Below are 18939 nucleotides of genomic sequence, written 5' to 3' on the forward strand. Positions count from 1 at the left end.
CCAACCACCACGGCTGTCTCCCATGACCCACACGAACAACCCATGGCCTTCCAACGACGTGTGTTAGGGTGTCAGGAGAAGATGGCTGATCAGGTGCGGGTGGGGTTCGACCTTATGGCAGCCAAACTAGATGCCATACGTGGGTGCCTAAGTCCCATCAGGGACCACTTACAGTCCCTAATGGACACCCACAGTCCACTAAATGCTCTCCAATGATCCATGTATGACATCGCTGGAGTCCTGACTCTGAGACAAGGACAACTGTCTAGTCAGAGTGGCTCCAGCGGTGTCAACCAGGAGTTGGGACACATGCGGAGGACCATGGGGACCATGGAGCAGGTGCAGGCGGAAAAGAATGGCTGCCATGGCTGCACACCAGCGTGATGTAGCTGGGATCTACCATGCCCTGCAGATCCTCATCAAGGAATTGCTGCCACAAGCCCTGGTGCAGATGAATGCTTTTGCTGCTTCAACATCCACATCTCTGCCCTCTGATGTGTCAGTGCCACACAGTGCTGGAGACAGAACACCACCACCCACATGTGAGGCACATGAAACATCAGAGGACGAAGATGCGGATGATTCTGCCTTACTGGTAAGAAGGAGACAGTAGCATTCATCTCCGCCATATGGCCTGTTTCTGCTTGGTTCTGCCATCTTCATCATCACCTTCCACTCTCCCCCGATGCACTCTGCGACACTCACCTTGGACCTCGACATGCACTGCCATATTCTGTTTGGTCACCAATGACACAGCTATCAGACTGCCGACTGAACTGTTCCTCTTCCGATGTACTTGTCATTCCCTGAAGGACTCTGTCTGGCCCTCCACAGGCCAAGAATGTAAAGTGGGGTTTGCATGGCCCTGTACTGCTCCAGCTACAACACTCCACTGAATGTGCATTAAACATTCAAATTCACACAGATGTGTCATGTCTATGATCATTCAAGTGTGAAAGTATGGATGACTGTAGGGTCAGTGATTGCCCCTTACGTCTATGCTGCTCATGTTGTGGGACTTGAGTCACAGGGTGAAACATTGCCGAATGCGGTCCGGGTGGCGCCGACACTACAACAGAGACACACGCATTAGTTACTTTCCTGTCCAGCCCAGAACCGAACCACACCCACAGCCCCAGGGTCATTGTTCACACCCCTAGGCTGGACTGGCATATGCCAGGCCAGCCCTCTCTACTTACGCCTTCGGGGGGGACGACAACGCTACATGTCCCAGGTCTTCCCTGTAGTGATCTGCTGATCACAGGTCTAATTGTTAGCATGTTCAACACAATAAATTTCTTGGGTCTGGTACATTTTTTCTAAAAAATGGCAATACAGGAAAAGAAAAGATGCAAGAAGGAAGAAGAAGAGCAAAAGAAGTGTCTCTTCGATAAAGGTCTAATAGGGGAAGGAATCCCTTTTAGGACGAATGCCCTCACTCACCAAAAGGTGACATGCTTCATCATCTGGGCTTTCTCCTCCCAGTGGGAAATCCTAGTCCCACTGAGGGCTACAACCTCCTCTCTAAGAGGAAGGAGCTCTGGGATGTTTTGATTTTTAAGCCTCACAGAGGATGCTAAAATCCCAAATGTAAAGAATGGTGATGTGGGGGTGCAGCGCGAAAAATCAAAAATAGAGAAAAAGTGAGTCTAAAACTGCCTAGTGCAGATGAAAAGAAAACTTTATTGACTCATCTGTACTGACAAGTCTAAAACGCAGTGTTTTAGCAGTATAAAATTAAACTGCTAGAATGGAAGGGTCGACATGTTTCAGCCATTGAACCTCTAACTAGTAAGTATTGGCTTTCTTCAGGACCAATAACAACGCTGCTGCAATAAGTGAAAAAATATAATACAAGGTGTATACTTAGTAAAGGACAGTGATCAGCATCGGTATCACTGGAACTTGTCTAAACAAAGAAAGAGACACAGAAAAGAACAATTACTCTTCAATCAACCAAAACTTAAAAACTTTTCTTTTCCTTCACGAGAATGACAAACTCATCGATCCCCAATTGCAATAACAGTATGCAAACAATTTCACTCACCCGTATAGTTGGACAAGTGAGCCCACCTCAACCTGGTCACAAACTCAGGAAGGGGAGCCCCGCTCTCTAAATTTAAACAGGGAAACCAAATTATGGTAAATCAGACAAGCTGAATTCTAAAACGAAAAAGAAGAGGGTAAGGCTGTCTCAAACCAAATTACTAGAGTGAAAATCTCTATAACGAGATGCATATGTAGCTTCTTATATTTGTTTGGCAAGGGAAAATAACTCTCAAAGTTAAATCCATTGGTGCTAAGTATATATTGTGCTATGTGATCTAAAGACTGCACTGATGGTATCAATCTCATGTGAACCCAATGAACCACACTGGCTCTTGCAACTTCTCTGCGTGTACAGATGTCCCCGTTTTTTCGACTGGTGCTGTGTTGAATATAACACTAATTGAATGGCAATACACACAACCAAACATTAGTATTCAATGCTTTAGACAAGCGTATGATTGTTAAAAAAGCTCATCCAAAGGGGTACCATATGAACAAAACACGGGGAGCCTCAAGCAAAATAATCCTATCTGCTTCGGTTTTGTGACTGCACTAATGGCATCAATCACATATTCAACCAAATGATCCACAATGGCTCTTACAAATTCTCTGAGTGTAAAAAATGTCCCCGTTTTTACAAATGGTGCTGTGTCGAAATTTAACACTATTTGAAAGACAATATACACAACCAAACAATAGTGCTCAATCCTTTAGACAAGCATGTAATTATTAGAGAAGCTTATCCAGAGGGGCACCAAATGGACAAAACACGGGGCGGCTCGAGCAAAATAATCCTAGCTACTTCGATTGTGTGCCTCACTCTAATCTAGTACCCGTAAAGGAGCCCACTTACCTCTCCGTCGGTACTCCGTTGCGGAATGGATTTGTGACCGGAGGTACCGACGGGGGCAGCTCCGTGTGTTTAAATACCGGCATTTTCCCTGAATCAGGTATTTGCGAAGGACCCCAAGGATGTTCAATGAGAATGCCTGTATGCATTCACACGCATGCGCCGCAAATCAGTGTAAAATTGCCGCGCATGCGCTTATGTTGTAAAAAATGCCGTGCATGCCCTTTCATTGCGCAAAAAGAGGATGACCGATAGTTGTAAAGAACCAATGATGTCAGAGTGCCCATTAGTAAAACGTGGGCAAAATGCCTAAGGTGGTAATGCAGTGTGTAATTCAAAATGTCATAGTCAAAGACGTATAAAATGACCAGTCTTATCAGGTATTTATATTCTTAATTACATAAGAGACCCAATCAAAGCTTAAACCAAAATGAACAGAGCAGGAGGATGTTACAAGAAAGACTTATTATAGCAACCATATTGTGCAAAAACTGAGGTATAAACTTCAGAGAGTTAAATGTGATGTATTGCTTTCACTGTGGTGCTCATAATGAAAGCCAAGGAATATCCTCGTTCAATCCTGTAGTGTCACTCTTAATGCGAAATACCCAGCGTTGTTCTCTTCTGAACAGAAATTTTGAAATGTCTGTGACATGTTGAGGTATTGTGGGTTGTTCAAGTATAGTCCAACGAAGTTCGTCAGCTTGATGATTAAAATCTAGAAAGTGGTTAGTCATCTTGGTAGATCTTCTCTTGCACCGAATGGTGCTTTTGTGTTCCAAAATTCGCATTTTTGTCTTGCGTGTGGTCATGCCCACATACCGCAATTCACATGGGCACGTGATGAGGTAAATCACCTTTTCACTATTGCATTTTGTATGTTTATTCAACAACCATGGTTTTGAGGTACCAATATCTACTTCCGTCATGTGGGTAGTCTGGGGGCAAGCAGCACACGAGCCACAGGGGTAATGTCCCACCACAGGTGGTAAACCCCATAGGGATGTTTGTCCAGAATTGTTTTGCTTTGTTCTCGGTCTGGTGTGCACAATTTGATCCTTGATTTTCCCACTGGGAGGAGAAAGCCCAGATGATGAAGCATGTCACCTTTTGGTGAGTGAGGGCATTCGTCCTAAAAGGGATTCCTTCCCCTATTAGACCTTTATCGAAGAGACACTTCTTTTGCTCTTCTTCTTCCTTCTTGCATCTTTTCTTTTCCTGTATTGCCATTTTTTAGAAAAAATGTACCAGACCCAAGAAATTTATTGTGTTGAACATATATTGTGTTAGGGGTATTATTTCTTGCAGGTCTTTAAACATATATACCCTTGGACCCCCTTCCTTTTAAGAATTTGGTGTGTTCTAAGTCATTGCACGGCCTCGGCCGCGGGTCCTTTTGTCATAGTACACCACACAGGTGCACTATTGTTCATTCAATTATTTTTGATTTCGCAAGATTGGGTTTGGCTGTCTTACCTCTTTACCAATAGAGTGATAACCTCTTGTAAGGTATATTACTTCTGAACAATGGCTGAACTCCTGGGCTTAGCCTTTGATGAGACAGTGGTACGAGATATCTTACTTACACCGAGTATCCTAGAAACGCCAGCTAGTGTTAACTCTACCTCTACCGATGATTGGGCCAAACTCTTGGTGCTGAAACGCTCACATTCACGAACATATATAAATGGTACGATCATGACAGAATATTTGAGAGCGAATTGCGCACCAACTGGCCTTATAGTAACCAACACGCCACGTTTGTTCTTAGAAGACAAACAGTTTCTTAAGGATTGGTCTTTGATTGCATGGCGCTGTACCAGAGATTGGCTTATCTTAATAATCAGCACCGCTAAACGTATTGCCGACACCATACTGGTAGAAATACAAACGTTAGAGACACAGATAAAGTCAATTTTGGTAACCTCTGTCTATAAAAAACAGGCAGATGAAACCAATAAGAACAATAAAGACTTTAAGGAATCTATATTGGCTATCAAGATATCCAAATTTAAAAAAGATCTCAATAAATTTGCCTTTGACAAGGTATATCCATATACGAGTGACTCCTTTGTGCCCCCGCAGTTTAACCAGAGGGGTAAAAGATATGGCTCTAACTACTCTACTTCATCAAGTGATGATTTATCCACCGATTCAGATTCGGCCTCCTTTGGAGATCGTAGATCAAAAGGCAATCGAGGCAAATATAGAGGGCAAAGGGGTGGTGGGCAATACAGCCAGGGACAACCACAATGGTGGCCTCCGGGCCCCTTTGGTTATTCTCAACCACCATTCCCACTACCTATGCACCCCTTTCAGCCTTTCAATAACATGACACCTCCACAGCCTTTTTTAGGGTTTGGCCCAAGAAGATCAAGGGGACGAAGAAGAAATCAGGCCTCAGTACATTGGGACACACCAGTAGCACCCAGGACATTACGCAGCATGGTTCAACCACCAGTACAACCAGGGACCAGTCAGGATGCAACCTAGTCATGAATCTGAGCCAACACCATCTCACTCCAACTGAGACATCAGCATTAGAGAAAGGTTTAGGCTTTGTTCCTACTTATAATGGTGACGCGTTTGTAATCAGACAAGAATTGGCTGGTTTTTTTCGCAAAATACGCCTGAGAGCTTTTTTTGAAGGCAAAGATGCTACAGATCAGCCCGCAGATATGAAGAACACTGGTCTGAGACCACGTTCTACTTTCAATCCTCCTTCACACATGGTACCTACTGAGGTTACGACATTTGAAAAAGCTGTTCTACAAGATGTAGAACACCTGTTCAAAGAAGACACAAGACTATATCATAATTTACCCAAACAAGAACAATGAGCATTACGACAATTGGCCAACAATGAAAACATTGTTATAAAGGCTGCAGACAAGGGAGGTGCTATCGTGATTCTTGATAGCACCACCTATAGAGCAGAATGTCAAAGACAGCTAAATAACAGAGATGCTTACAGACCATTGAAAATGGATCCCACCAAACGTTTGTCTAAAGAAATCAAAACGATGGTGGATGAAGCCAAAGAACAAGGGTGGATTACAGATCATGAAGAGGCATTTTTGTTAGCATTACACCCGGTGGTTCCTTACTTTTATGTACTTCCAAAAGTACACAAGGGACAATTACCACCTCCAGGAAGACCCATAATATCTGGGATAGGCTCACTGCTGGAGCCCTTGTCAACCTTCTTTGATTTTTTTCTACAACCTCTGGTTTTGGGAATGCCCACATATCTCCAAGACACCAAGCATCTATTACGTCTCTTAAATTATATCCTTTTTGATCTAGAGCAAGAATATTTGATTTCTTTTGATGTGGAGGCACTATATACTTCCATACCACAGGATGAGACACTTGCCACCGTAGAATCCCTATTGACATCTAAACCATCAGAAAGCATAACTCCGGTTCATTTCATAATGAAGTGCGCTCGTTTGGCCATGAAAGAGAACTTCTTTAAATTTGAGGATGAAATGTACCTACAGACATCGGGTACATCGATGGGCAGTATTTTTGCCCCAAGTCTGGCCAATCTTTACGTACATTCTTTTGAACAGTCTATTGTGCTGCATGAGGATAATCCGTATATAGGTCATATACGGACCTGGAAGAGATACATTGATGACGTTTTTGTCATCTGGAGGGGTACTCCACAGACAATCCAATCGTTTTTTGCTTGGTTGAATTCTAAAAACAATTTTTTGAATTTCACCATGGAATATTCAAAGACTAGCCTATCCTTTTTGGATATCCGCATCTTTCCAGAGAGAGGAGGTCTAGGCACAGAACTCTACAGGAAGCCTACCGCTCGCAATTCACTATTGTCTTTTGGCAGCTTCCATCCGAAATCCTTACGCGAGAACTTGCCCTTCGGGCAGTTTCTCAGGATAAGGAGGAACTGCTCTACTATAGACAAGTACAACGAGCATGCCAAAATTTTGAGTGACCAGTTGAAAGGAAAGAATTATCCACGTCATCTAATCCAGCGTTCACGCAAAAGAGCTGCTAATAACAACAGGGAATCCCTGATAGAAGTAGCTGGCCCTAAAGAAGAACTAGATAGGCTCACATGAGTCAACACGTTCTGCAGCTACTCCAATAAGATCAAGAAAAGTATTCTAAAAAACTGGAAAATCCTCAATATTGGTGCAAAGAAAGTGCCTTCCCCTTTATTTGCTTTTAAGAGAAGTCCCAATATCAAGGATCAAATTGTGCACACCAGACCGAGAACAAAGCAAAACAATTCTGGACAAACATCCCTATGGGGTTTACCACCTGTGGTGGGACATTACCCCTGTGGCTCGTGTGCTGCTTGCCCCCAGACTACCCACATGACGGAAGTAGATATTGGTACCCCAAAACCATGGTTGTTGAATAAACATACAAATTGCAATAGTGAAAAGGTGATTTACCTCATCACGTGCCCATGTGAATTGCGGTATGTGGGCATGACCACACGCAAGACAAAAATGCGAATTTTGGAACACAAAAGCACCATTCGGTGCAAGAGAAGATCTACCAAGATGACTAACCACTTTCTAGATTTTAATCATCAAGCTGACGAACTTCGATGGACTATACTTGAACAACCCACAATACCTCAACATGTCACAGACATTTCAAAATTTCTGTTCAGAAGAGAACAACGCTGGGTATTTCGCATTAAGAGTGACACTACAGGATTGAACGAGGATATTCCTTGGCTTTCATTATGAGCACCACAGTGAAAGCAATACATCACATTTAACTCTGTGAAGTTTATACCTCAGTTTTTGCACAATATGGTTGCTATAATAAGTCTTTCTTGTAACATCCTCCTGCTCTGTTCATTTTGGTTTAAGCTTTGATTGGGTCTCTTATGTAATTAAGAATATAAATACCTGATAAGACTGGTCATTTTATACGTCTTTGACTATGACATTTTGAATTACACACTGCATTACCACCTTAGGCATTTTGCCCACGTTTTACTAATGGGCACTCTGACATCATTGGTTCTTTACAACTATTGGTCATCCTCTTTTTGCGCAATGAAAGGGCATGCGCGGCATTTTTTACAACATAAGCGCATGCGCGGCAATTTTACACTGATTTGTGGCGCATGCGTGTGAATGCATACAGGCATTCTCATTGAACATCCTTGGGGTCCTTCGCAAATACCTGATTCAGGGAAAATGCCGGTATTTAAACACACGGAGCTGCCCCCGTCGGTACCTCCGGTCACAAATCCATTCCGCAACGGAGTACCGACGGAGAGGTAAGTGGGCTCCTTTACGGGTACTAGATTAGAGTGAGGCACAAAATCGAAGTAGATAGGATTATTTTGCTCGAGCCTCCCCGTGTTTTGTCCATTTGGTGCCCCTCTGGATAAGCTTCTCTAATAATTACATGCTTGTCTAAAGGATTGAGCACTATTGTTTGGTTGTGTATATTGTCTTTCAAATAGTGTTAAATTTCGACACAGCACCATTTGTAAAAACGGGGACATATTTTACACGCAGAGAATTTGTAAGAGCCATTGTGGATCATTTGGTTGAATATGTGATTGATGCCATTAGTGCAGTCACAAAACCGAAGCAGATAGGATTATTTTGCTTGAGGATCCCCGTGTTTTGTTCATATGGTACCCCTTTGGATGAGCTTTTTTAACAATCATACGCTTGTCTAAAGCATTGAATACTAATGTTTGGTTGTGTGTATTGCCATTCAATTAGTGTTATATTCAACACAGCACCAGTCGAAAAAACGGGGACATCTTTACACGCAGAGAAGTTGCAAGAGCCAGTGTGGTTCATTGGGTTCACATGAGATTGATACCATCAGTGCAGTCTTTAGATCACATAGCACAATATATACTTAGCACCAATGGATTTAACTTTGAGAGTTATTTTCCTTTGCCAAACAAATATAAGAAGCTACATATGCATCTCGTTATAGAGATTTTCACTCTAGTAATTTGGTTTGAGACAGCCTTACCCTCTTCTTTTTCGTTTTAGAATTCAGCTTGTCTGATTTACCATAATTTGGTTTCCCTGTTTAAATTTACAGAGCGGGGCTCCCCTTCCTGAGTTTGTGACCAGGTTGAGGTGGACTCACTTGTCCAACTATACGGGTGAGTGAAATTGTTTGCATACTGTTATTGCAATTGGGGATCGATGAGTGTGTCATTCTCGTGAAGGAAAAGAAAAGTTTTTAAGTTTGGGTTGATTGAAGAGTAATTGTTCTTTTCTGTGTCTCTTTCTTTGTTTAGACAAGTTCCAGTGATACCGATGCTGATCACTGTCCTTTACTAAGTATACACCTTGTATTATATTTTTTCACTTATTGCAGCAGCGTTGTTATTGGTCCTGAAGAAAGCCAATACTTACTAGTTAGAGGTTCAATGGCTGAAACATGTCGACCCTTCCATTCTAGCAGTTTAATTTTATACTGCTAAAACACTGCGTTTTAGACCTGTCAGTACAGATGAGTCAATAAAGTTTTCTTTTCATCTGCACTAGGCAGTTTTAGACTCACTTTTTCTCTATTTTTGATTTTTCGCGCTGCACCCCCACATCACCATTCTTTACATTTGGGATTTTAGCATCCTCTGTGAGGCTTAAAAATCAAAACATCCCAGAGCTCCTTCCTCTTAGAGAGGAGGTTGTAGCCCTCAGTGGGACTAGGATTTCCCACTGGGAGGAGAAAGCCCAGATGATGAAGCATGTCACCTTTTGGTGAGTGAGGGCATTCGTCCTAAAAGGGATTCCTTCCCCTATTAGACCTTTATCGAAGAGACACTTCTTTTGCTCTTCTTCTTCCTTCTTGCATCTGTTCTTTTCCTGTATTGCCATTTTTTAGAAAAAATGTAGCAGACCCAAGAAATTTATTGTGTTGAACATATATTGTGTTAGGGGTATTATTTCTTGCAGGTCTTTAAACATATATACCCTTGGACCCCCTTCCTTTTAAGAATTTGGTGTGTTCTAAAACTAATTGTTAGCATGCCACAGCCACTCCCTGAGGGCTGGTTTACACCTACACCACACCCATCCAGCATAGACGTCACAGCACATGTGACGGGCGCAAGTGCTCAAGGCCATTTCCAGTATCTATCAGAGTGTGTCCATGTGGTCATTATGCATGAGAGCCTAGGGTCCTACCACATCACATTCCCCACTGCCGGAGGTGACATGATGGTGCACCATGAGACTCAATCATAAAGGGCCCATGACTTGTGGTTCACAGAGTTGGTGGCAGCACGGGCCTACCGCCATGAGATGGTGACTTGCGGTGCACAGAGTTGGTGGCAGCCGAGGTACTTTGGCCGGCACGGGCCTCCCGCCATGTGGCGATGACTTGTGGTGCACTGAGTTAGTGGCACCAGAACTGAGCGGGTGTGCAGCCTGTGATGATGCTTAGGCCTCAATACGCCGTCCTGTCAATCAAGATTTGATTTGAATTGTGAACCCAGCTGGACCGCAGTGTACGCCGAAGGCAGCAGACTGCACAGACATGACTCCGCGGCGCAGGGCAGCAGGGTGCGCTGGGGGCCTGTGGCACGAAATCCAGCAATCAGCTGAGGAGGTTGCACCGGCACGTTGTGGGCCCTCTTGGAGACACTCCGGTGGCGGTAGGTGAGCATTGAGGCCTGAGTGCGCAGGGGCGGGCAGTCATCGCTGGGCGCCGGACCGGTCTGGGGACCAGGGCTGGGGTGCAGCAGGCGTACAGGATTGCCTAGGCACCACCGGTCATGGCGGCGCCCTCGTGGCTGGGTGGGGGGAGTGAAGGTGCATGGGTATCAAGCTGATACAAACCGTGATGCTTACAGGTATGAGAAATCCTGCATCATGAGACCTTAACAGAAGTTCGTGTGACCGTAAACTTCCTTTTCTTTCCTACGAAGGTTACAACCACACGTACTTCTGTTATGGTCTTTTTGAGCAGGATTTGTCTTTCCTGTAAGCGTTCCGGTTTGTCCATGTGCTATACACTGTGGTGGGGTTTTTTCAGTGTTTTCCAGTGATTTCAATACCTTAAAAAAACAGTGGTTATCAGTGGTTACACATTGTAGCGCCATTAAAAACAAAATAAAGAGTGTTTTTCCAGTGTTTATGGAACATTTTGCTTTTATTCTTGCTTGCTTTCTGCACTGATATTGCATGGTATATAGACAGTTTACGTAGAGTGTATATGAGGTCTAAATGCATTTTTACAAATCAAACTTATAGTAGTACACCATACAATACTTCGTCAGTGAGTCTTAGGTCATGCAAGCTCGCTCATTCCTTCTCATGTAAACTTTTATCTGTGAAAAGGCCCTCTCAACATTGGCACTTGAGACAGGCAACGCCAAAATAGCCAGTACACAATTTGCTAACTCTGGCCACTTGCATAGCTTTCCATGCCACCTGAAGATTGTGATTCTCTGTGACAGGCTCTGCAACATATGCGTTGAACTAGGCGCATATGCCCTTAGAGTTATTGAAGCGGTAAAAAATGAGGCAGCACTTTTGAAACTCCAGAGAAAATGTTCCTTTACGGAAGGGATCTATAACTTGTGCAGAGTACCACAGTGAGGCTTCATTGACTTCAAATGCCATGGTTGTTGAAGGGCTATTTCTCATACATTGTAAAATAAAAGTTCCTAAATTGCTCCTCAACATTTCTTTGCTTACCAAGTGGCAAGCACTCTAACATGGAACATGTTGCAGTGCCAAAGTCACTAAAAGTGTCACCCAGCTTACTCTCAAGGAGATGTTTCACATCTACACAAATGATGCTGAACACTTGGCAGACAAGGGTGTTTTCAGACTCTAGTTTTTTTAATTATGTCCTCTACAGCAGTCATGCTTTCCTGTAAAAATCTAAGAATGCGATGGTACATATCGGGAAAGATTCTTATGAAACCTACATTTTTCCTATCAGTGAAAGACTCAAACGTAGCCAAAAAATCAAATATGACTTCGATATTTCCTGATTCTCTACAGTTTATAAAATAAATAAACCACACCTAAAACATGCTTCTAACCCCTGTATCTTTAGACAAAAGACAACAAAACTGAAAAACGGATGAAGAAACAATATTTTAGTGACATCCCTAAACAACAAAACTCAAGCAGAATATTGTTAGGCCAGTCTTTCTTACTGCTACTCTATATAACAAAGTTACATTGTATTGGTCCATTCAGGAAGAAATAAAAATGACTCTTTCACTCTCCTTTTCCTTGCTTTGAATGGCATTTAGTTTGTGGTTGTGCAGGGGTTTTTTCAGTGTTTATATGTTTACACTGTTGAGAGCTATTTCCCTTCTGGTGGGGTTTTATCAGTTATTATAGGTTTAAACCTAAAACCGGACAGCCTACAGATTAGGTTTGTGACTATACATATTTTGTGACTATACGGACGCTTGACCATTGTCACCATTTGGTCCAACAGGTTTCTGAATACTGACTTCCGGAGTATGGAATTGTATTGGGAAGTTCCTGCAGCATATGCAGTTACTTGAATCCACACGTTGCTCTGATGAAGTTCCCCGTTGGGCGTTGACTGTGCTTTTTATATTGTTTATTTGTGTATTTGTAATAAAGGACTGTTTTTGCACTACTGTTGACTACTGGACTTCATGACCATGCGCACCCCCATTTCAGTTACTACAATCTTGAATCTGGGGTACAGAGGCGTCTGGCAACGGCTGGTGTTGGTTGCGCAGGAACACTACGAATTGGAACTGTCATGTGGTGCGGATACAGGGGCCCGCTGTTGCTATTGTGGACATGCATCCAAGACGTGTGAGGAAGTTTGATAGGGCTGGCCGTGAGACTCCTCCGACTCTGGCAGTTGTTGGTTGGGAGGTACCAAGGGCCCACAGGTGCAGCACAGCCAGCAGCTTTGTCTGGGGAGGGATGTTGGTTGTCTGCTGTTTTGGTATCGTCAGCATGTGGGCAATGTGGGTCGGAATGCGGAGGATGGTTGTCCTTTTGTGCCTGTAGTGGGCAATGACTTCCTCTGGCGTTGAGCCTCTGAGGCTGGTGCATGTTAGGAGCGTTCGCTGTCCTGTTCTGCGCTGCCTCATGGTAGTCAGGGGGGGTGGCCCGGAGGGACATGGGGGTGGTGGCATGGGTGTTGTGGTCCTCTTGGGTCTCCGAGCTGCATGATCAGTGTCTCCATGCCATGTGTTGGTCTTCAGATGTGGCTCTGGGCTAGGCTCCCTTTCGTACTGCAGGTAGTCGTTCTGCTTTACACCAGTAAAAGGAAGGTGTTAAATCCCTGCTGCTAACGTGCCTTATCGCCTGTTTTTGGATCACATCGCAGATCTGGCTGGTCGTTGAGAATATCGCGAAGTGATGTTTTCATGTGTTTTTGCACGGGAACGCCTACCCTGCATATCGTTAGCATTAGTTGTCGCTCTCATCCGTGGCGATGTTTTTTCCGGAAGCTATCGCTGGAAAACTGGCAATATCGGCAGTTTGCACCAGCTTGAGAATGGGGCGATAATTCTTTCGCCACCTTTGCTGCGCTGAATTGCCGAGAACTCAGCGATAAGTCCTTGAGAATATGCCCCAATGTTTCCTGCCAGATCAGCCTTGTTCCCCATTTGCGTGGTAGCATATACCAGCTATTCTGCAGTGTATATATAGTAAGTGAGGACAAATCTGCCCCAGCCAGAAACATGAAAACATGTCCCTTCTGCTTAGTGACTATGTTATACATTAAAACTGCATCTTATGGCTGACAGAGGCTGTTGCTCACCTGGTACAGTCTGTGAATATTCAAGAGGAACTTGGCTGCTCAAGAACCATTCTCTAAAAGTGCTGTTAGGTGGCCTTTCTGTCAGCTGGCTGCCCCCCTCCGCCAGCTGCGTTCAGTCCTGGGAAACCCAATCCACATGGCCTGCAAACCCTTTGAAAGCAGAGAGGGCCAGAGTCCCCCTCCCCCAACCAATTATTATTCCTGGAACCCCATCCTCTGGGGTCTGCCATTAAATGAAAGGGGAGCGGACATGTGCCCACCCTCCCTGAACATCATAAGGCCCCAGGAACCCCACCTCCGGTGAAAGAAGTGACCCAATTAGGGCCTCTGGGGTCACTCGCGATCACCTCACAGCCTTCAAAACAAGGGAAGTGTCAGTCAGACAGTAGAGAATACAAACCAAGTATATTTATTCAGGTACACTCGAGCGGACCCCAGTCTGCTCAGTCTCTAGGATTGCTGCAGAGGGACTGACATCAGAAAACATGGTGGTACATTAGGTACGATACGGAACCAATCAAAGCACACCCTGACTGGACATTTCCAGATGGAGGCAGATACACAAAGGAGGTACAGAAGGATAGGTTCCGATCCTGAGACAAGGCACACACTATCTCTAAACCAAGGTCGTTCTGCCTGGCCCATCGCTGGACTAGTGGGAGCCGGCCTCTATCTAGTGGGAAAGGTATGCGCTAATAAGAACAGTGTTTTCATTAGTACAGCGAGGACCAACCTTTGAGAAACAAAAACTATTGAAGCTGCTTCCGCAGAGACAGAGAGAATTAGTTTCGATCATGACTCAAAATGGCGGCCAAACATAAAATGGTGCTGCAAATGCTAACTTAACATAGGGCACGATACGTAACCAATGCAGTGAAAACCTTTTTTATTGTAACACCCGTGCTGTGGTTAAATTAAGGGAGAGGGAAGGGGGGGTGCAGCCTTCCTCTCGGAGCCAACAAAGGCCCCGGGGACTCCATGCCCAGGAGTCAGAGCACTCACTGTATTCTGGGGTGCCCACACCCAGGACACTGTTTCCCTGCCCTACGTGAGCACAGTCAGGGAAAACTTGTCCTCTCCCATAAGCAGGAGTAACCAAAATTATCTTGATGGTTAGGAGCTGACATTGGTTTCACTGTCCACGCTCTTGTGGGTAGGGAAACTCAGATTGCTCCCGCCTGGCTGGAGCAATGAAAAATACCTGCTCCTGTCAGGCAATACCAGCTGTCATTGTTTGGTGTAGGTGTCCCTAGTGGGCATTCGGGCACCCACATTATGTCCTTAAGGATAGGGTACCCTAGGCCCATAGAGGCTTGGTTAGGAGGACTGCATGCCCCTCCCCTTAATAAAAGAGTATGGTCCCAGGGATGGCATCTCTGTGGCCAGTAAAGGCTCAGGGAGGGGAACCCCAAACCTCTCTCCTCTATAATTATAAAAAAAGGTTGTCCCGGATGTGTACAAGGACACCCAAAAGAAAAATTTAAAACAACAAGTAATTAATGAGCAGCAAGAGCCACTCATTTAGTATTCACTGCTCCTTGAAGAGGTTTCCCACAATGCCCTATGATTGTTATATGAACTTTTAGTTTTAGCTTGGTGATCTTCCTAGAATGAACAGGGCCACCACTAAACATGTTTTTAATGTTCTAAGGGGCTGCTGGGAGTGCAGCAGCCCCCAAGCAATGCTAATAAAAATAGAAATAAGACAGTAAGTCTCCTGGGTCATTGAATCCATGACCCCAGGAGAACCTATCATATTTTTCAAAAACAATTCTAGTTGGGGGTGTTTTTTTACTGTGTTTTGAGGGCTTACAAATGTCAAATCAAAGATTCCAAGATATACTGGTTTTATTTTGTTTATTTAAATAACAACTTGTCTGTGACTCTTTCTTCTAACATTTTTCTTCCCACAAAATGCAATAATAAAAGCTATGCTAAAAAAAAGACTTGCAGACATGTTGATTTTATTTTAAAATGAAAAATGTGTTTTTAATTGATGATGCTCCTGAAGGAACACCCGTGCATTTTATGTCTACCAATTTGGGACAAAATTCATGTATGTGGGTTCACCAATGGTGCAAGATTACTGACAAACAAAGTCCTTTGAGGTTTCCAAAAGATGGTACTTTTGAATTGCAAATTATTTACAAATTACGGGAAGTGTTATGTGAAATAAAGACACCGTCTAGAGCTGCACAATTTGAGGCTTTAAGCATGTGGGAAAAGACAGCAAGAGACAAAGTAAGTGAGGATAAAAAGGTGAAGCACCAGATGTAGGAGAAGGGAATTAATGATGATAAACACCTTCAAATAAATATTGATTCAGGGGATGAAATAATGGATGCATTGTTAACCCTTTCGCTGCGGCGGGAATTCTGCCGCAGCGCTGGGGGTGCGGGGGTGGCAGCGCGGTGGCGCTGTGCTCATGACGGAGCCGCTCCGTCATGAGCCACGGTTGAGCTGTGCTCATGACGGAACGGTTCCGTCATGACTCCGCCCATTTGCGTTGTCCCCCTGCACAGGCGGGAAAACAGCGCCACGTAGGCGGAGCGGCCGCCAACGGCCGTGACATGACAGAACCGTTCCGTCATGAGCACACGGCAACCGTGGCTCATGACGGAGCGGCTCCGTCATGAGCGTGCAAGGGGTTAACTGAGTGTCCACCACTTTATGTGGTTCCCACTAAAAAAACTGAAAATAGTGTACCAGTGAGTACTACAGTGACTACTGCGTCTGTTGAACAGAGAGAAAGACAGACTGAGAGAACTGTGCAGACATTCCAGATAGACCCACTACCTGTTGATTCAGCACTGATAGGGATACCTCCAAGTGTTAATGCTTCAAATGTGACTGATTAAGTCCAAATATTACAAACTGCAGATGCACAGGCAATACCTAGAAAAATTGTGACTGTCCCAATTAATATGGTCCCTACTCAAAATGTTCAAAGAGCTGCAGAAGGAGTGATTATGGCAGGGTTTATTTCAGAAACTCAGAATTCACAGATTATTGAACAGAAATTACCCCAGACAGTCCAAGCATTGAAAGGTGGGGGAAAAAGGGTCTTTACAACATCTGCAACCCAGGATAAAATGAATATATTTGAAGATGGGATTTTTCAAACCTGCTTTGAGGAAGCAGCAGTGATTAAACAGATGGAGAGCATGGGGGAACAAATTAACTCAGATCCTGAAAAAGAGAAACAGCTTAGTGTTTTAAAATCAACATTTGAACATGAAGAAATTAACAGTCCTTGCTATTTAAATCATGAAAATGTGAACCAGTGTCAGGAAAAAGAATTCATTTCCCTGAGTAAGGAAACAGCTACATGTGCAGTAACTACACATGATAGACTGACTGATTTGGCTCAAAAATATGAAATTGATCTTTCAGGAAGTTTTCCACTTCAGAAAAGTTTCAGGGTACATATGAATGATGAAGCACATGAGAAAATGTGTTGTTCAAGAATGCAGTTGCACATTGCAGAAATAAAATAGAATTTCAAATGCAATGGGTTTGAGAAATTAGGAGACATGTGGGCAAGAAAACATGAGAAGGAAAAGAAACCACCAGACCTTGGGGCCTATTCCGATGTCGGACGGACTCAGGTCCGTCCGACATCGGTCAGGAGCCGTAACCGACCAACCTGCTGTCGTCGGTTACGGCCCTGCTAGCACGATGCGACGGAACAGGGTTCGGTTGCACTCGTATACAAGTCAATGCAGACATGCATTCCAAGCAGAATGCATGCCTGCATCCTTGAAAGCAGGGGTACAGTTCATCCCTGCACCCTGTGGGCGGCACCCCAAGGTGCCTGCCACCAGGTGCAGGGATACACAGAGGGGCACCATAGGTGCCCCAAGTCTGCCATTCGGCAGCCTCGCACCCATGGGGGCCCTACTGGGGGCCCCCAAAGACAGTTTCTGACTGCCTTTTCGTACCAGAAAAACCGGCACGAAAAGGCAGTGACAAACTGCCATCGTACTCCCTCAGTCGCAAAGAGGCGGCCGGGGGAGTACTGGGAGATTTCCGGATGGCGGACAGGCTCTCCGAGCCTGTCGTCCACAATCCGGAAATCCGTGTCAGATTCCTTTCCGACCGAGCCCATCGGAATGGCTCGGTCGGAAAGGAATCCGGCCGATGTGATCCGAATCTGTCGGAAGGGCTCCGACCGGAATCGGAATCGGCCCCTATGTTAGGGAAAATAATAAACAGGATGAGGGAGAAGCTTTTGCTTACTCATTGAGAGAAAAGGTAGGAGGAGTGCATGTTCATGTGCAACGGAACAAAGGTGAACTTGCAGCATTTCTGAACACATTCCCACAATTAAGAGACAAACCTATGCTGTGGTATCGACACATTGATGGATTTATTGGAAATGTAAAGAGTTGTGCATGAATTTTGAAATTTTCTTTGACATTGCCATGCAGACTTAATTGTGGTTTGAATCTAAAGTTGTTGTGCAAAGGCCAGGTGAGGACACAATGACAAGGTTTTGCATGAATGCACCATCATTTTCTGTTGTTATGTAGAAAAATGTAGCAGTGATTACTTTCCTGAAGGGCAGGGTGCCAGCAAAGGATGTTAATTGGGTACAGATAAAAAGAACACAGGATGGAAGTAAAGGTGTTTTGGTTCATGCAAATTCAGGTCAGTCAGTCACACAGCTTTATTCAATCTCTTTAAAATGGATCATAAAAGCACAAGTTATCTAAAAATTCCAACACAATATATACACATATACACACATTTAAAATAAGAATTAAACAGTTTCAGCGATCCGGGTAAATTCATATAAAAAAAACGTTTATGAAAAAAGCTGTTCAGAATTTAAAATTAATTAATTAGTTGTTGCTACTAAAATGTTGTCCCACCTTTTTCCTCTTCCTAAGACAAGCCCACAAAAATGAGGCAACTGAACAGCATACAAATGATCCGGTAGAGTTTTTAAAAAGTACATGGCCACCCGGCACTGCCTAAAATTGTGGTACCTCAGGATTGGGAGTATGAATGTTTTCCTTTCCTCTGTATAGGTCTTGCAAAATAATACAATATGTAGATCTGACTGTACTGCGTAGTTGTTACAGGGACAGGGTAAGAGGTCTGCTAATTTATATTTATTTTGGGGATATCCCAGGAGTAGCGGGATCATGTTCATGCGGAAACGCAAAAGGATAAATCTGTGTTGCGCATTATTTATGCGTGATAAATACTGAAAACCTTTCCCCGATCTTGGTGGTACCGCATCATAAAGAATGGAGGAATGATGAAAACGTTTGTTTTCTCTTCGG

This window comes from Triturus cristatus, chromosome 5_2 (genome assembly GCF_964204655.1).
Source record: "Triturus cristatus chromosome 5_2, aTriCri1.1, whole genome shotgun sequence".
NCBI lineage: Eukaryota > Metazoa > Chordata > Amphibia > Caudata > Salamandridae > Triturus > Triturus cristatus.